This window comes from Bufo gargarizans, chromosome 2 (assembly GCF_014858855.1).
Source record: "Bufo gargarizans isolate SCDJY-AF-19 chromosome 2, ASM1485885v1, whole genome shotgun sequence".
NCBI lineage: Eukaryota > Metazoa > Chordata > Amphibia > Anura > Bufonidae > Bufo > Bufo gargarizans.
The window spans coordinates 673141350-673160248 of record NC_058081.1 but is presented as its reverse complement, the minus strand read 5'-3'; positions in this window follow the sequence as shown (position 1 = coordinate 673160248).

Genomic DNA, 18899 nt, shown 5'->3' with positions numbered 1-18899 from the left:
CTGCTGCCTGGCAGCCCTGATCTCTTACAGGGGGCAGTCATGTACACAGTTTGTAGTATATTCTAACTAGAAGCATCCCCATCTCCATCCCATCTCCATGGGAACGCCTCTGTGTTAGAATATACTGTTGGATATGAGTTTTCACGATGTAACTCATATCCGACAGTATATTCTAACATAGAGGCGTTCCCATGGTGATGGGGACACTTCAAGTTAAAATATACCATCGGATTGGAGAAAACTCCGATCAGATGGTATAAAGGGACTCCAGACTTTACATTGAAAGTCAATGGGGGACGGATCCGTTTGCAATTGCACCATATTGTGTCAACGTCAAACGGATCAGTCCTCATTGACTTGCATTGTAATTCAGGATGGATCGGTTTGGCTTCGCACGGCCAGGCGGACACCAAAACGACTTTTTTTTCATGTCCGTGGATCCTCCAAAAATCAAGGAAGACCCACGGACGAAAAAACGGTCACGGATCACGGACCAACAGAACCCCGTTTTGCGGACAGTGAATGAGGCCTAAAGCGAAGATTGTTTCTTCTTCCCCTATTTTCTTGGTCTTCAACAGCCGTGTACAACATATTAATGTGTGCATGACATTCACCCATATTCAAAGACACTTCTCTCTGGTGCATAATAAACTTGGTTTGATTCTCCTCTAGTGTCTCTACTCTCGCGCCTATATGGCGTATATCACTCCTGGTAGCTGCAATTTCTGAGCTTAGGGGTTCAAGAGCTTCGGCTAGGGATTCTTTTAGAAAACTCCTAGAGATTGGCAAGGCATCTGGGCCAGGGGAATCATCCCTACCTCTATCGGCACCATTAGCAGCTTGTTGTTTGTAGCCGGAGGATTTCGGTGTTCCGGGCGCCATCTTAGATTCTCTTGCCACACATGCAGCGACTGCCTTTTTGATGAATTTATCCATTTCACCAGAATGAATCATCGCTTTGGCAGGACCGGAAGGTTCTGTAGGTTTCTGTCCACCGATTTTGACCATTTTTAGTCTGGAAAGCGATTGATAACAGGCTATGAGGGATATTCAAGTAACGGAGCAATGCTTCACACAGCCATCCACTCTCAGCACAGGCTCCGCCCCCCTGAAATATTTACTTTTAAAACTATTTGATAATCACCATATTTATGTGAAAATTATCCAAAATTTAGATTGCACATTGTGAGATATTTCCAGCAGTCATGCATGACCTGCTGCTCCCATTCATTGAGGGGAACCCATTCTCCTGATCAATGGGATTCCCTGCAGTTGGACAGCCACTGACATCTGATGGTTATGCCATATAATTGTAAAAGAGATAAGTTAATAACTTGCCACAAATCCTTTAACTCCTTTTTGACCTCCACCATACATGCATGGCAGATATCTGGTCTTTAAAGATGGCACCTGCTGTGGAACTGAGCTATCACAATAATCCATGGGTAGAGTCTATGACCAGAGACAACTCTGCTCAGGGACTTTTAATGCCTCAGATGCCGTGATCAATTGCAATCATGTCGTGTGAGTGGTCATTTACCAGGAGTGGGATGTTCCCAATGACAAAACAGCCTTCCCACAAGATTGTGGGAGCCATTCAATTCCTATGATAGCCAGGAGCCTTCTGATAGGCTCCCAGGCCTGCCATAGTTAAGGTCCTATTAAATATATTCTATGGTAGGGGTTAAAAGGAACATACTGATTTTACAATAAGATGCAATGCTAAACCATTTCAGTGTATGATATAAGCGATCTTATGATCATTTATTCAAACTCTCTATGGGGACAAAAAATAAGATTTAAAAAAGTAAAAAAAAAGTGTTTAAAGGATATCTGTCATCACTTACCAATAGGGGAAATGGTCAACCACTATAGATTGGTGCTTGTCTACAGAGTCTTATGATATCTCTTGTATCTCCATATATGCTTTCAATCTGTAGAAAAAAGGTTCATATAATATGAAAATTAAGTGCAATGAGGGTGGTGTTGTTGCTTTTGCACCCAGAGGCTCCACTCCCTGTCTGCTATGTGGTGCCTCCGCCGCTGTGACAAACAGGCCAGACAGTGAAAATGCCTGGCTCTGAAATCTCACAGGAGCACTTTCAACACAGGGACAGCAAATGGACCCATATGCCTGGTGATGGGGTGCGGCATAGCTGATGGGGAGGGGAGCATGTGTGCAATGAAGCGCAATGGCACCGCCCTTGTTGCACCTGGGGGTCAATTTGTCTATAATAAAACCTCTTTTTTGGCCAGAATATGTGCAGATACCAGAGATATACAGTGGATATAAAAAGTCTACAAACCCCTGTTAAAAGTCAGGTTTCTGTGCTGTAAAAAAATGAGACAAAGATAAATCATTTCAGAACTTTCCACCTTTAATGTGATCTATAAACTGTACCACTCTATTGAAACACAAACTGAAATATTTTAGGTGGAGGGAAGAAAACAAAACAAAACAAAAAAACTAAAATAATAACTGGGGATGTAGCTGTGCTCAGAATGAAGCAATCACATTCAAAATCATGTTAAATAGGAGTCAGTATACACCTGCCATCATTTAAAGTGCCTCTGATTAACCCCAAATAAAGTTCAGCTGCTCTAGTTGGTCTTTCCTGAAATTTTCTTAGGCTACTTTCACACTTGCGTTCGGGGCTCCGCTTGTGAGTTCCGTTTGAAGGCTCTCACAAGCGTCCCCGAACTGATCCGTCCAGCCCTAATGCATTCTGAGTGGATACGGATCCGTTTGAAGTTGACACAGTATGGCTCAATTTTCAAACGGATCCGTCCCCCATTGACTTTCAATGTAAAGTCAAAACGGATCCGTTTGCACTATCATGAACAAAAAAAACAAAAAAAACAAAAAAAACAAAAATTTTTTTTTATTTTTTTTTTTGTTCATGGTAATGCAAACGGATCCGTTCTGAACGGAGCCACCGTCTGCATTAATATGAGCGGATCCGTTCAGAACGGATCCGATCGAACGCTAGTGTGAAAGTAGCCTTAGCCGCATCCCACAGCAAAAGCCATGATCCACAGAGAGCTTCCAAAGCATCAGAGGGATCTCATTGTTAAAAGGTATCAGTCAGGAGAAGGGTACAAAAGAATTTCCAAGGCATTAGATATACCATGGAACACAGTGAAGACAGTCATCATCAAGTGGAGAAAATATGGCACAACAGTGACATTACCAAGAACTGGACATCCCTCCAAAATTGATGAAAATACGGGAAGAAAACTGGTCTGGGAGGCTACCAAGAGGCCTACAGCAACATTAAAAGAGCTGCAGGAATATCTGGCAAGTACTGGCTGTGTGGTACATGTGACAACAATCTCCCGTATTCTTCACATGTCTGGGCTATGGGGCAGAGTGACAAGACGAAAGCCTTTTCTTCCGAATAAAAACATCCAATCCAGGCTACATTGTGCAAAAACACATATGAAGTCTCCCAAAAGAATGTGGCAAAAGGTGTTATGGTCTGATGAAACCAAGGTTGAAATTGTTGGCCATAATTCCAAAAGATATGTTTGGTGTAAAAACAACACTGCACATCACCAAAAGAACACCATACCCACAGGGAAGCATGGTGGTGGCAGCATCATGTTTTGGGGCTGTTTTTCTTTAGCTGGTACTGGGGCCTTAGTTAAGCTAGAGGGAATTATAACCAGTTTATAGAGGGAATTAAAACCAGTTCCAAATACCAGTCAAATACCAGTCAATATTGGCACAAAACCTTCAGGCTTCTGCTAGAAAGCTGAACATGAAGAGAAACTTCATTTTTCAGCATGACAACGACCCAAATCAACAAAGGAATGGCTTCACCAGAAGAAGATTAAATTTTTGGCATGACCCAGCCAGAGCCCAGACCTGAATCCGATTGAAAATCTGTGGGGTGATCTGAAGACGGCTGTGCACAGGAGATGCCCTCACAATCTGACAGGTTTGGAGTGTTTTTGCAAAGAAGAGTGGGCCAATCTTGCCAAGTCAAAATGTGCCTTGCTGATAGACTCATACCCAAAAAGATTGAGTGCTGTAATAAAATCAAAAGGTGCTTCAACAAAGTATTAGTTTAAGGGTGTGCACACTTATGCAACCTAATTATTATTTTTTTATATTTTTTCTTCCCTCTACCTAAAAGATTTCAGTTTGTTTTTCAATTGAGTTGTACAGTTTATAAGTCACATTAAAGGTGGAAAAAGTTTTGAAATGATTTATCTTTGTCTCATTTTTTTTACAGCACAGAAACCTGACATTTTAATAGGGATGTAGACTTTTTATATCCACTGTATGACTGCAGACAAGCACCGATCTACAGGGGCCGAGTATTTCACCTAACGGTAAGTGCCTTTAAATTTTTTTTATAAACCAAGAGAGTTAAAGGTTTTACTGCAACTTTAATACTGATGACCTATCCTCTGGATGACCTGAATGACCTATCCTCTGGATGTCATCGGTGGGGGTCCAACACGGAGGACCACTGCTGATCATCTGACAATGAAGCGGCGCTGGCAGAAGCGCTGTGGCCTTCTGTCAGCTCTTCCAAGGCCAATGACAACATGTACGCGCGATACCAAGCACAACCGCTATACAATGTCTTCTCAAACAATTGATTAGTGGGGGTCCTGGGTGCTGGACCCCTATCGATCAGAGGTCATCAGTTGTATAGTCTTGGAAAACCATTATAAACAAATTATTTTACCAATAAAGGTAAACAATTAAAAATAAACATAATTGGAATCACCACTTCTAAAAATGCCCAAACTATTAAAATATAACATTATTTATCCTAAATGGTAAATGGTAAAATGGAGAAAAATAAATGGTAGAATAATCGTTATTTGGCTGTTAAATGTCAGATGTAATCCAAACTTTTATCCATATAATCTACAGATGCCGTTGCTAAAAATTAGCCTTCACATAGCTCCATAAATGGCAATATAAAGTTATGAGTGTCAGAATATGGTGAAGCAAACAAAAATGTTGTTTTTCAAAATTTTAGTGAAGAAAAACTACGTAAATTTGTCATTGCTGTAATTATACTGACCTGCAGAATAATGTTAACATGTCGTTTTTAATAGCTAGTGAACATTGTAAAAACAAATCCCTTAAAAATATGACATTGTAAAAACAAATCCCTTAAAACTATGGCACAATATGCCCCTCAATAAACACACCCTCAAACAGCTATGTGAATAAATAAATTAAAATATGGCTGAAAAATGAAGAATATCCCCCACCCTGATTCCTTAGAATATCCAGAATGTGCAAATTATTCCTACCACTCTGTACAACAGAAATAGTAGGGTGGTGTGCAGTATATCAGAGACTGACATGGTGTAGTAAAATCTTTCTGTTTACAGGTATAGAATTGTAATATCTTAGTAATAATGGGACCTTTCCAGTTTTTAAGAGGTCAGGGCTGCTGAGAATAGTGTTATTTTGACCCTACATTGACATCATATACACAAATGTTAGAAAGCAAAGCTTAGTAAATGCTATTCACATCAAAATGGAATTTACAAAGCATTTACCAGACTTTGCAAATGTCACTTGTGGCTTTGGTAGCATGTCTATGAATGGTTTATTTAGCTCTGTTTTGGATGCAACCTGGGATACGTGCTTTACTTACATGTCTGGCAGAACCTTTTAATGACAGCAGTCATGACTGTATATATATATATATAAATATATATATATTATGAAATGATTGTTACAAAACCTATGACTACCTGTTATAGGTGTTGTAACAATTATTTTTTACATTTCAATAGACGTGAGTGCTGTTTCTTTGGGTAAATTAGTCAGACACCATGGAGATGAGCCTAACTGCTGTCTGTGATGAAGGCTTGAGCCTCCAACTCCATTACGCAAGCAGTGAAAAGCCACCATTATTCTGGCTGCTCACACCTCACCATGGTCTAGTTGGGTAGAGATAGGTCCTGTGACACCCCTGGGCTACCAAACCCCAGTAAAAACCCATGTGGACGTCGGGATGTATTGGAGAAAGAAATGGCTCTTTCTCCCAATGGGAGAACTAAGATGGTGGTGACTACAACAAGTGAGGGAGACTAGGACTCCCATTTTCACATCTTACCTATGGTACTGTATATTGGAATCCTGGAAAACATCAACTCACCAGATATCTCTCAGATCAAAAAAAGCAGCTGTACAAATTCACTCGGCAAGTGAATTCACTTTTGAATATCTGGGCACTTTCTTAGTATGTGGCAAGTAAGTGTAAGGCTGTGTTCACATCTTGTTTGTGTCCCACGTTTAACATACAGTATGTACATGACATACACGTTAAGCAGATGCTTCAGCTAATGCCATTCAGTGGCATCTGTCACTAGTGATGAGCGGCAGGGGCAATATTTGAATTTGCGATATTTTGCGACTATTTGGTAGACTATTAGTCATATATTCGAGATTATTTTCTTGATCGCGAAAAATCGTCAATGTAATATTTGTGTAATGCGCTCGAAATACAGGCGTGGGTCACTATAGCTACATTTTTCAAGCTGCTAGAAGTTTCCTGAGACTGGAGAAAATGGTTGGCACGGCAGAACATTACAATAGCTTTATATGCAGATAGAGTGCTCCAATGTATTCGTGATTGCGAAATCGGCACTAATGATGCAAATATTTTGGCACAATACGTGCAACTTCACATTTTAACAGGTCTGACTACTTATTAGTGATTGGTGCACTAAGTATTGTGAACTTGTGACATCACACACTATGTATGTATGTAGCATGTATGTATGGGCAGCAAAACCTACACTATATCACTATCTAACCTACACTGACTATCTCCCACTAACTATCTGTATTATATATATATATATATATATGAGCTAACTAACTATCTAATGTAATGACACAGGAAAGCACAGAGCACAGCAATGTCACTGCTCTCTCTCTCAGAACTCCATAAAACTGCAGAAAATGGCTGCTGGGGAGGTTCTTATATAGTAAGGGGTAGGCAACTTTCCTATTGGTTGCTAGGGATGTTGCTAAGCTCAGACGAAGACATTGCAGCCTTCTCATTGGCCCACAAGTAAGAAGGGAGGTTACTGATGAAAAAAAAATCTAGAATATTCAAAATTATGAATATCACTATATTCTAAATACGAATTCTCAATGTGCCGATATTCGAGATTAATATTTGCTATTCAAATATTCGAGCCCGACACTATCTGTCACTATAGAGGTCCATTACAAATTATTTTTTTTTTTTTTTGCTGGACTCTGCAGTATGGTAAGCGTATTTTACTATGCTTTTGCATCCTTCTGAATGTGGGACAAAAACATTATATGAACAGCACCTTACCCACTGGACATATGTTTTCTTACTGTAGATACACTGAATATTGCAGATTCTATGGTAACAGAGACTTTTAATTTTAATTGCTGATATTTTCCTGTTATGTTGTTGACCTTCTCTCTGTACTGGTTTTGCCTAATATAGTAGTCTTGAGCCAGTCATTGCACTGCCGACTATTGTGATGTGCGGTGTGGGCCCTAGTCACTGTTGTGGACCTATCAATAGCACATATGTGCAGTTCATATCATTTTATTGAATATATGAATTTATTGAATATATAAAGGGCTCCACTGAATAATCCTACAAGTTCAGGTTTATTTTTCTACCCCATGTTTCTGCCATAGACATGCTTCTGCCATTCCATTTTCAAGACATAGTTGAAAACTGCAGCTGGCTAGCAGTATTTTGTGCTGAACTGTAGTATTTGGTTTTGCTGGGGCGGTGTTTTGTGTTACACTAAGGTACTGCTAGCCTCTGTCTACCTCTATTGTCTCTGCCAACTTTTGTAGCCCTTCTGTCAGTTTGGACCAGTCTACAACATGGGGCCACTATTGTTTTGTTTTTTCCAGTGCCACTTTAAGTTCCCAGTCCACCATAATTACCTTTTCTATACTATACTACTTCTGGACTTTCCAGACTTTCCGAGATGTATTGGTGTTGCACAGGGTTCAGCGTTTTCTTTTCAAATGAGATCATTTTTCAAGACAGATGCAGTATGCATATGTTCCTCTTACAACTAATCAGGAGAAAGATCCCCAAGCCTTTGTTAGCTACAGGTGTTGCTGGCCAGCTAAGACCTGTCCTAGGTTGCTAATATAGCTTATATGTTTATACAGCTAAACCTGCCAATAACCTTAATACAATTCCTATCTGTGTGTGTTAAAGACAAAAGCAGAGTAATTTACAGTGACTTCATGTTTGGGTGTCATATAACTGTTTTATATTGTGTTCACAGAAGCAGAAAAGATACTATGCCTTTAAGATTCATTATATAATGTAAGGTAAGGTAAGCTCAATGACACTACAGAAACAACAGAAAGCATAGAGTTAAACTGTTGTTGCCTGGCAGGAGTTTTGACCAATCACAGCCTGCCTCACACACAGCAAGAGATCATAAAGTGCTTAAATAACTTAAAGTGAGAGTACAGATACTGAAGAGAGAAATATATCCACCATTTTATGTTGAATGACAAGACTGAACAGTTGAACCACCATCTTATACATACCGCCATTTTCTGATATCTTTTCAACATGTGTTATTGATGAAGCCGCCCTAAAATTAGGGCATTTAAGATACACCCTGGTGTTCCAAATCAATGTACCCTCAGGGGGTTAATATCCACACGTGGTGGAGAGACTGGACACTGACACAGAAATTGGTCAAAGCAATCTCTAACTTTATTACATGGGCTAAGCGTATATGAATCTTCAGAAGAGGGCAGTCCTCTCTGAGGCTAAAACATTGTTTCATTGGTCAAAAAGGAAAAAGTGATAAGAGAAACAGAGATAACACTTCAACATCTGCGCCGTGAGTACCACTTTGGAATGTGAACTAATGTAAACATCTAGGTGTTCCCCATTTTGTAATGGCGGACAATCTAACAATACTACTGCATACGTCATATGTGACACTTCAAAGAGGTGCTTCTCTATAGGCAGTGAATAATATATATATATCATCAAGCCATATGATTGGCTTACGCCTTCCACCACACTCTATAGGACACCTGTAGAAAGATGAGAAATCAGACACTTCCCACAGCACAGCTCTTTGCCCCCCTATCCCTTCTCCAGCTTGAGACAAAGAGAGAGGTGTGGGAGGAAGGCACTTGGAAAAAGAAAACGTTAACTCATTACAGTCCTAGATATACAAAAAATATAGAATAAAATTCACAAATCTTTAACAGTCCCCCCTTGAAATTCATTCTCTCCCTAAACCTAACCATCTGTCCCAATGCTCCGCCTCCTCTTCACTAGCTTCCACGACAAGTCATTCCTAGCGAACAACCTCCCGTGACACTGGATTTGAGCACGGGGAAGTCAGATGATCTTTCCCTAACCGGCGTTGACATAATATGGGGGGACTGGAGGTCATCAGTGCTCCTGATTTTCTGGATCGAAGTCTTCATACACTTCTCCCATCATCATCTCTGGTGCAGCCTCATCAACTGCCTTGTTGAACAATTTCTTTACACAGGGAATAATACAGCAGATAATTAGAACAAGCAAAATCAAAACAACGATGATGATGTTACCAATTTGCAACAACATCTGCTTCAAATTTTTGAACCAATTCTCTAGCCCTTCTGCCCATGAATTGTCTATTCCTGAATTCCTTTTTAATTCTTCTGATAGTGAGGTCAATCCCTTTAAAGCACTCATAACCTGCCCATTGGGCCCTAGATTATCGGGTATGAAAGTACAGCGGGTTTCTCCTATCATTTTGTAAACTCCTCCTTTCTCTGCCAGCAACATGTCCAAAGCCATTCTGTTCTGGAATGCCATAGTACTGGTGGGACCCAATTGTTCTATTATACCTTTTAGGGCATCCCGAGTGTAATTCACAAAGCGTTGCTGGTTATAGTAGATATAATTTATCCAATCCACATTTTTGTTTACCACAATTATTGGGAATATAGATTCAAATCCTGCTGCAACTTGATTCTGTGCCTTAAATTCATCAGGGACCCCCCTTGGGACTCCAATAACATCTATATATACATGAGCATCCAAACTACCACCTGGAATAGTCTCCCGTTTTTCCCTTGTCCCTATGTGCCCCTGGGATCTCGGAGACTGCTGTATCTGACTTACAACCTTCCTCCAATCAGGGATATCGAAAATATGGAAGGGCATCAATACCATGGCTAATGCACACTGACCATGCCATTGTACTTCAATTTTTGTTCTCAATTTCATGTCTGCACATATCCATATTATATCTCCTAGAGCCTGGGTTTGATTCACCAGATGGATTTTATACTCCTGTCCAGTGGTATTTACTATCTCACCACAATATCCTTCTGGGAATTTTCCCATCTCCTTTCCTTCCTTGCCCTCTATCTCAAAACAAGTGTAATTGCCTTTGTATATAGTAATACCAACTATCTTGGGGCCTTCATTAAGAAGAGGGTACTGGTTTTTCCATCGTTCACAGGCTATCTCTTTAGATGTGGAGTTGGTATATAGGCCAAGGAAACAGGTGAAATGATCCCGAGGGAGATGCAGAGGAACGGTACCTAGGTGGGGGCGGGCTGCAGCACAAGTTATACACGCACTCCTATTGGCCTGGGCTGTAGTATATCTCACCCAATCAAGCCACACATTACGATCTGCAAAGCCAGTTTCTGTGACTAAGGTTTCTTTCACTGTATAGGGTTTCCTTCCCTCCTGACTGCGAGCAAGGGGCAATAAGGGGTTTCCAGGGGTTGGAGTGGGGCCAATGAACCTACTTGCCAAATCCTTTAGGTAGAACTGCCCCCAAGGTGCATAGTTTCTTTAATTTGACGGGTATCTTCTGAGTACGTACATGCCCAGATCTGTCCTTTGTGGGTTCTGCAATGTTAGGGTCAGACCTGGTAACATTTTTGGGGACCCTTGCAAGTTATAGTATTTGGATATAGCTGACAACCACTGGGCCGAGTTTTCCCCCACATTTCTGTCAAATAAACGCATTCTATGTATCAGGTTCTTTCCCTGTTTATCCTTACTTTTTAAAGCCTTTTGGGGCCTATATCCCCAATCTTCCCCTGTGTTAGTGATGACATTAGACCAGGAGGAACAGTAAGAGTTACCTGCTTCAGTAACACAGATATAGTATTGGAACAGTTTATACTCCTGTATGGTTATCAAATCATAACATCTGCAATCAGCAACATCACAGTAATCAAAGTCATATACTTGATGTTCTTTGGTTAAGTTGACCCAGAAGACTAAAGGACTTCTGTCTGAATGTGGTTCCCAAAAATGACATTTCAGCGGAGGTTTTGGGCACACATCTTTGTAGAAACATTTGTCTGAGCTTACAAAACCCCCCATATGATGAATAGAATGAAAAAGGATATCATCATTGTTCAGGAGGTGGGTCAGGATTTGTGGTTCTTTTACAATGGGATGCGTGTATCCAAGTCTTTTTTTCCTCAAGTTTCACTGAGGTAGCTGTGGTGAGCAGTACTTGGTAAGGCCCCTCAAATCTGGGTTCCAGTGTCTTTCTGACGTGCTTCTTTACCAGGACCCAGTCTCCGGGCTGCAACTTGTGACTTCCAGGAATCTGTTCAGGATCTAGAATTGAAGAAAAAACTCGAAAATGTAGATCAGTCAAATGTTTACATAGAGCAATCACATAATCAGCTAGACAGTCATACTGTAATGCAAGCTGTTCTGGAAAATACTGTCCAAGCTTAGGGGCACTACCAAATAGGATCTCAAAGAGGTGCTTCTCTATAGGCAGTGAATAATATATATATATATCATCAAGCCATATGATTGGCTTACGCCTTCCACCACACTCTATAGGACACCTGTAGAAAGATGAGAAATCAGACACTTCCCACAGCACAGCTCTTTGCCCCCCTCTCCCTTCTCCAGCTTGAGACAAAGAGAGAGGTGTGGGAGGAAGGCACTTGGAAAAAGAAAAAGTTAACTCATTACAGTCCTAGATATACAAAAAATATAGAATAAAATTCACACATCTTTAACATTATGTACATGGACTATCTGCTACGGAGGCGGCAGTGTTAAATATGAAGAAAAATTGAAGTTAATAAAGAAGTTATTTCAAGCATTTGGTGTGCTCTTTAAACCTACTGTTTCCATAGAACTGCGCTAGAGGAATTACAGAGTAATAGACAGTCTGGTTAGACTATGAAGTCAGAGATATCAAAATTCTTCTAATGCCACAGCGCAAAAGGCATTTCATAGTGCTGCGCCTGCCACAACAGGCCCATTTTACTATGAAATTTGGGTTTAAAGATTTGAGTAAAGTACTTTGTGTGCAGATTGTGCACCTCAATAGTTATGACTGTTGATTAAGAGTGAACAGTCGGATTTTGGCTGAGATGGTAGAGATAACTCTCATAGGGTGCTATATGGTATTACATATGGTCAATATAGTACATATAAGGCTCCTCTGATTATTTTTGGTGTTGACACTGAGAATGCCTTTCATAGGGTAGATAGGATATTTATGAAAGCAATGTTTTAAGGCTTCGACTTTCTGCCTAACTTCGTACAGACAAGATTCACCCTATATGATCAAGCTCATGCCAGACTTAAGATCAGGGATATAACTAGAAAAGGCTGGGCCTCAGCAAATTTTTGAATGCTCTCCTCCCAACCTACACTTTTGCAGCTAGTCAAGACCAGCAATGCTTGCCATACAAACCCCACATCCACCTACTCAGTAATGTAAAAAATATGAAAATAAAATGCTTACTAACATTGGACAGGAGGAGAAGTCACAAGTTTACTTTGCAGTATGCCACCTGGGCTCTGCATGCCCCTTTAGTGTACCACACAGTAGTTATTCCCCCTTAATTCCCCCTTTACAGTAGTGATGCCCCTTTAGTATCCCTACACAGTAATCATGCTTACTTAGTGCTTCAAAATCACAGACATATAGTGGCCAATATGGGGAAACTGCCCAAACACCAAACACTGTAGCGTGTTTATCATTGGGCGAGCAGTCCCACCGCATGTGAACCACTAAAATACCGTGGCAAGTATGGGGGAGCTGCTCAAACCCCAAACACTGTGGCGTGTTTCTCATTGGGGGAGCAGTCCCACCGCATGTGGACCGCAGCAAACGACCATCCCGAGCAATTATGCGTACAAAGGAGGACGCCCGCGCGGTCCACATGCACCACAACAGCATCCTACACAGACCGGAGCATTGTGTGGATGACAATACAATTATACAAATCACTGAAGAAAGTGCACCAAACGGATATACCACTGACTATACTAGCTGGTCATACAAGCAGATGTTAAAAGCTGAGACTTTTGCCAATATATTCCTGTCAGGAAGATATCGGAGCCCAACATGCACCACGTCACGGTTCTCAGCATGGCAAGGGGTCCTACCACTGCGCTAACTATGGTGTGAACACGGTCTGAAGGTGATGAAATCCAGCTCACAGCCAAGCTTCCACACAACCGCATAGCAGGACAGCTAATGCAATGTGAACAAAGCAAGACCGTAAGCCACACCCATATCAGATCATGTGATGGAGGCTACCAGGTGCAAAAGAATGTTCAATTGCCAGATGAAGGCACATTCAATACTTATAGAACAAAATCACAGACATATAGTGGCCAATATGGGGGAACTGCCCAAACACCAAACACTGTAGCGTGTTTATCATTGGGCGAGCAGTCCCACCGCATGTGAACCACTAAAATACCGTGGCAAGTATGGGGGAGCTGCTCAAACCCCAAACACTGTGGCGTGTTTCTCATTGGGGGAGCAGTCCCACCGCATGTGGACCGCAGCAAACGACCATCCCGAGCAATTATGCGTACAAAGGAGGACGCCCGCGCGGTCCACATGCACCACAACAGCATCCTACACAGACCGGAGCATTTACTTAGTGCTTCCACACAGAATGTATGCCCCCTTAGTGCCCTGTTCAAAGGAGAATGCGCCCTTGGTGCTTCCCTAAGTGGCTGTAGGAAGGAACAAGGGGTCATCATTGATGGGGGGTATGTGTCACCGAGGTTCATGGCCTCGGTCAGGTAAGAGGCGTTTTGTCCCCTGAAATGTCATTATTGCAGTCTGACACTTCAGCTGGTTAGTATGTCTGTAAAGCTGATCCGGCACAGCTCTTATTGGGAGTAGCCAAAGTGCTGGGTGGGTGGGTGGCTACTCACCACGTTCCAGGCCAGGTCTTGGGAGGTTTATAAAAAGCAGTCAGCACTGTCAGGTGGTGTGGATTATCCTCCATCTCACAGTAAGCTGTGGAGTCTCTGTGTTTTGGGATCTGAAGATGTGTGCCGTGCAAAAGGGCTGAAAGCCGCATGCTGGAAAACAGGCCCCTAAAGCCTGATGGGGACCGGTGATAAAAAACTGCTAATAAGGTGAATGTTTCTGTTCTGTGGACTTTCCATGGTGTGAACGAACACCAAGACTGCGAACTGTCATTTTGTTTTGCCTTCTGTGTGAATAAACACCAGATTGAATCCCCACAATTGGATAGAGTATGCATGCAAACGCAGTGAGGCTGGCCTGAAGGACGAAAAGTTTAAGTTTTTCCCCGGGCACGGGTGTATGTCCTATATTGTGTCCCCTGACAAAATGGAGGCGGTCGTGAAAGCCCTCATGGAGGCTAAATTGCAGCAGCGGGAGGCTAACAAGCAGCAGCAGGAAACCAACCATCGGCTATTACAGCATGTGATGGCGTTACAAGCGGCAGGAGCCTCTCAGAACATCCATGATGCCCGGAAAGCTGTCCGTGTGGCGATCCCCAAGATGACTCCTGCAGACGACGTCAAGACCTATCTGGCAGTGTTTAACCCTTTCATGACCAAGGGTCATTGATGCCCCAGTGTCCAGGTCAAAATTTACAAATCTGACATGCGTCACTTTATGTGGTAATAGCTTTGGAACACTTTTACTTATCCACGCCATTCTGAGATTGTTTTCTCATGACACATTGTACTTCATGATAGTCATATATTTGAGTCAATATATTTCACCTTTATTTATGAAAAAATCCCAAATTTACAAAAAAAATTGAAAAATTCTCAATTTTCCCAATTTTAATTTCTCTGCTTCTAAAACAGAAAGTCATACCTAATAAAATATTTATTACTTAACGTTCCCCATATGTCTACTTTATGTTGGAATCATTTTGGAAATGTCATTTTATTTTTTTAGGACGTTAGAAGGCTTAGAAGTTTAGAAGCAATTCTTACAATCTTTAAGAAAATTTCCAAAACCCACTTTTTAAGGACCAGTTCAGGTCTGAAGTCACTTTGTGGGGCTTACATAGTGGAAACCCCCATAAATGACCCCATTGTAGAAACTACACCCCTCAAGTTACTCAAAACTGATTTTACAAACTTTGTTAACCCTTTAGGCGTTCCACAAGAATTAAAGGAAAATGGAGAGGAAATTTCAAAATTTCACTTTTTTGGCAGATTTTCCATTTTATAAATTTTTTTCTTTAACACATTGAGGGTTAACGGCCAAACAAAACTCAATATTTATTTCCCTGATTCCGCGGTTTACATAAACACCACACATGTGGTCGTAAACTGCTGTACGGGCACACGGCAAGGCGCAGAAGGAAAGGAATGCCATACGGTTTTTGGAAGGCAGATTGTGCTGGATTGGTTTTCTGAACGCCATATGTTTTTTATTTTTCTGACGATCGTCTTGTGCAGGGGCTTGTTTTTTGCAGAAAGTGTTGAGGTTTTATTGGTACCATTTTTGGGTACATAGGATTTTTTGATCATTCATTATTACACTTTATGGGGCAAGGTGACCCAAAAATTGGCTGTTTTGGAACAGTTTTCATTTATTTATTTTTACAGCGTTCATCTGAGAAGTTAGGTCATATGATAGTTTTATAGAGAAGATCGTTATGGACGTGGCAATACCTAATATGTATACTTTTTCTTATTTATTTAAGTTTTACACAATAATAGCATTTCTGAAACAAAAAAAAAATGATGTTTCAGTGTCTCTATAGTCTGAGAGCCGTAGCTTTTTTATTTTTTGGGATATTGTCTTAAATAGGGTATCATTTTTTGCGGGACTAGGTGACGGTTTGATTGGTACTATTTTGGGGGTTATATGCCTTTTTGATCGCTTGCTGTTGCACTTTTTGTGATGTAAGGTGACAAAACTGTTTTTATAGATTTTTTTATGGTGTTTATCAGACCGGGTATATCATGTGATATCTTTATAGAGACGGTCGTTACGGACGCGGTGATACCTAATATGTGTAGTTTTTCTATTTTTCATTTTTTATAGGAAAAGGCAATTTTTTATTTATTTTACATTTACTTGCATTGCAAAGTGTAATACAATCAGATACCCTGTAGGTGGCAACAGCGGACGCTTTTGCAAAGCGTCCGGTTGCCAGGGCGCAGAAGCCCCGATGGTGGAGAGAGGGAGCCCCCTCCCTCTATTAACCACATGGATGCCGCTGCCACGGCATCTATGGGGTTACAGCAGAGTGTCAGCATAGAGCTGTAACTCTGATGATGGCAGCGGCTCAGGAATGGAGCCACTGCCATCAAACACAGCAGGGAGGCAGACCGAACAGGGGGCAGCGCTGGAAGGGGGGAGGGAGGGTGTCACGGCCAGCAGGAGGAATGGAGGGGCACTGTCTGTGGACACAAGATGGGGCACAGATGGAGGGTGCACAGATCGGGGGGAAGCACAGATCGGGGGGCTGCACGGATCGGGGGGCTGCACGGATCGGGGGGGGGGCTGCACGGATCGGGGGGGGGGGGCACGAGGACACTGTGATTTCAGGCTCTGATCTGCAGAGCGCAGATCAGAGCCTGAAACCGGCATTTTAACATTGCCGCGATCCGATTGGTTAGTCTGCACAGACTAACCAATCGGATCGATTGCCGGCAAGGGGCCACTCTGATTGGTCCCTTGCCAGCATTACTGCACTGTATGCTGTCCATGACAGCATACAGGGCAGGGGCAGAAGCTTTAATCCGAGCTCTTTGCAGCTCTTGGATTAAAGAGCTGCCAGAACGTTTATATACGTGGTAGCTGCATGGGGTATGTGCAGCTATCACGTATATATACGGATTGCGCTTGGGAAGGGGTTAAAAGGGTGGTCAAAAGGGAGAAGCTACCCTGAGACCAATGGGCTGAGGTCGGGTCATCGCTTCGCTCCTGGCGTCTGGACACTAGCAGGTGTTTTTTTGACTTACCAGATCTGCAAGCGGCCGACTAACAGACCGCAAAAGGTGAGATTCTAGCAAGACTGGGGGTGAATGTGTTGGTTTGGGCCCGGCGGGTGCATCAGTTGGAATTTAACCAGGCTGAACCCGCCAGACTGCAGTATTATGATCTGCTACACCGGTTGCAAAAATAACTGTAGCCTGACAGACATCCGTGTTTCCAGACCTCCCTGGACACACTTATATCATCAGACATGACATTGTCACTGAGCATCAGGCCAGAATGCGGTTAAAGCCATATCGGGTACCTAAGTCACAGCAACAAGCCATCTCAGAAGAAGTGCAGCTGATGTTACAGCTAGGTATCATTGAGGAGTTAAAAAGTGAATGGGCCAGTCTGATTGTCCTAATACCCAAGCCGAACGGGACATTACAATTCTGTTATGACTTCCACAAACTTAATGAGGTTTCCAAGTTTGACGCATATCCCATGCCCCGAGTGGATGAGGTTATTGAGAAATTAGGCCAAGCCTGGTATTTTTCTGTGTTGGACCAAAGGGTACTGGCAGGTACCCTTGATGGAGGCTGCCAAGGAAAAAATTGATTTCATCACACCAGAGGGGCTGTATCAGTACAAGGTATTACCCTTTGGTCTACATGGCTCTCCCGCCACGTTTCAAATGCTAATGGACATTGTACTCCGTCCACATCATCGGTACGCTTCAGTGTACCTGGACAATATCGTTATCGACAGCACCGACTGGGAAAGTCACCTACCTAAAGTACAGGTGGTAGTGAACTCCCTTAGGAAGGCTGGCTTAACCGCTAACCCAAAAAGTGCGCAATAGGGTTAGAAGAGACCAAGTACCTGGGGAATGTAATTGGGCACGGAATTATCAAACCTCAGGTGAACAAAATTGGAATTGGCCCCGACCTGTCACTACTCGGCAAGTAAAGTTGTTCCTGGGAATGGTGGGGTGGGGTACTATATGAGGTTTGTCCCCCACTTTGCTACAGTCGCCGAACCATTGAGAGGACTTTTGAAGGGACGCAAGTCAATGATGGTCCACTGGAATGAGCAGGCGGAAAGGCTTTCTCCGCTTTGAAGTCAGCCCTGTGTGGGTCCCCGGTTTTGGTGACTCACGACTTCAAAAAGGGAGTTTGTAGTGCAGACCGATGCCTTTGAGGTCAGTCTCGGTGCTGTACTGTCTCAGGAAGTCAAAGGAGAGGAACATCCCGTTGTCTTCCTCAGCCGAAAGCTTACCCCAGCCGAGACAAGGTATAGTATAGTGGAGAGAGTGTGCCTGGCTATCAAGTGGGCACTCGAGTTTCTCCGCTATTATTCGTTGGGGAGCAAGTTTCGTATAGTGACCGACCACTCCCCTCTCAAATGGATGAGCCAGGCCAAGGGCAGAATTGCCCAGGTCACCCGGTGGTTTCCGTCTTTGCAGAATTTTAAGTTTTCTGTGGAACACAGGGCAGGCCGGTTACTAGGAAACGCAGGATTCCCTGTCCCAGGTACTGGGCTGTGGAGTCTCTGTGTTTTGGGATCTGAAGATGTGTGCCATGCAAAAGGGCTGAAAGCCGCATGCTGGAAAACAGGCCACTAAAGCCTGCTGGGGGCCGCTGATGAAAAACTGCTAACAAGGTGAATGTTTTTGTTCTGTGGACTTTCCATGGTGTGAATGAACACCAAGACTGCAAACT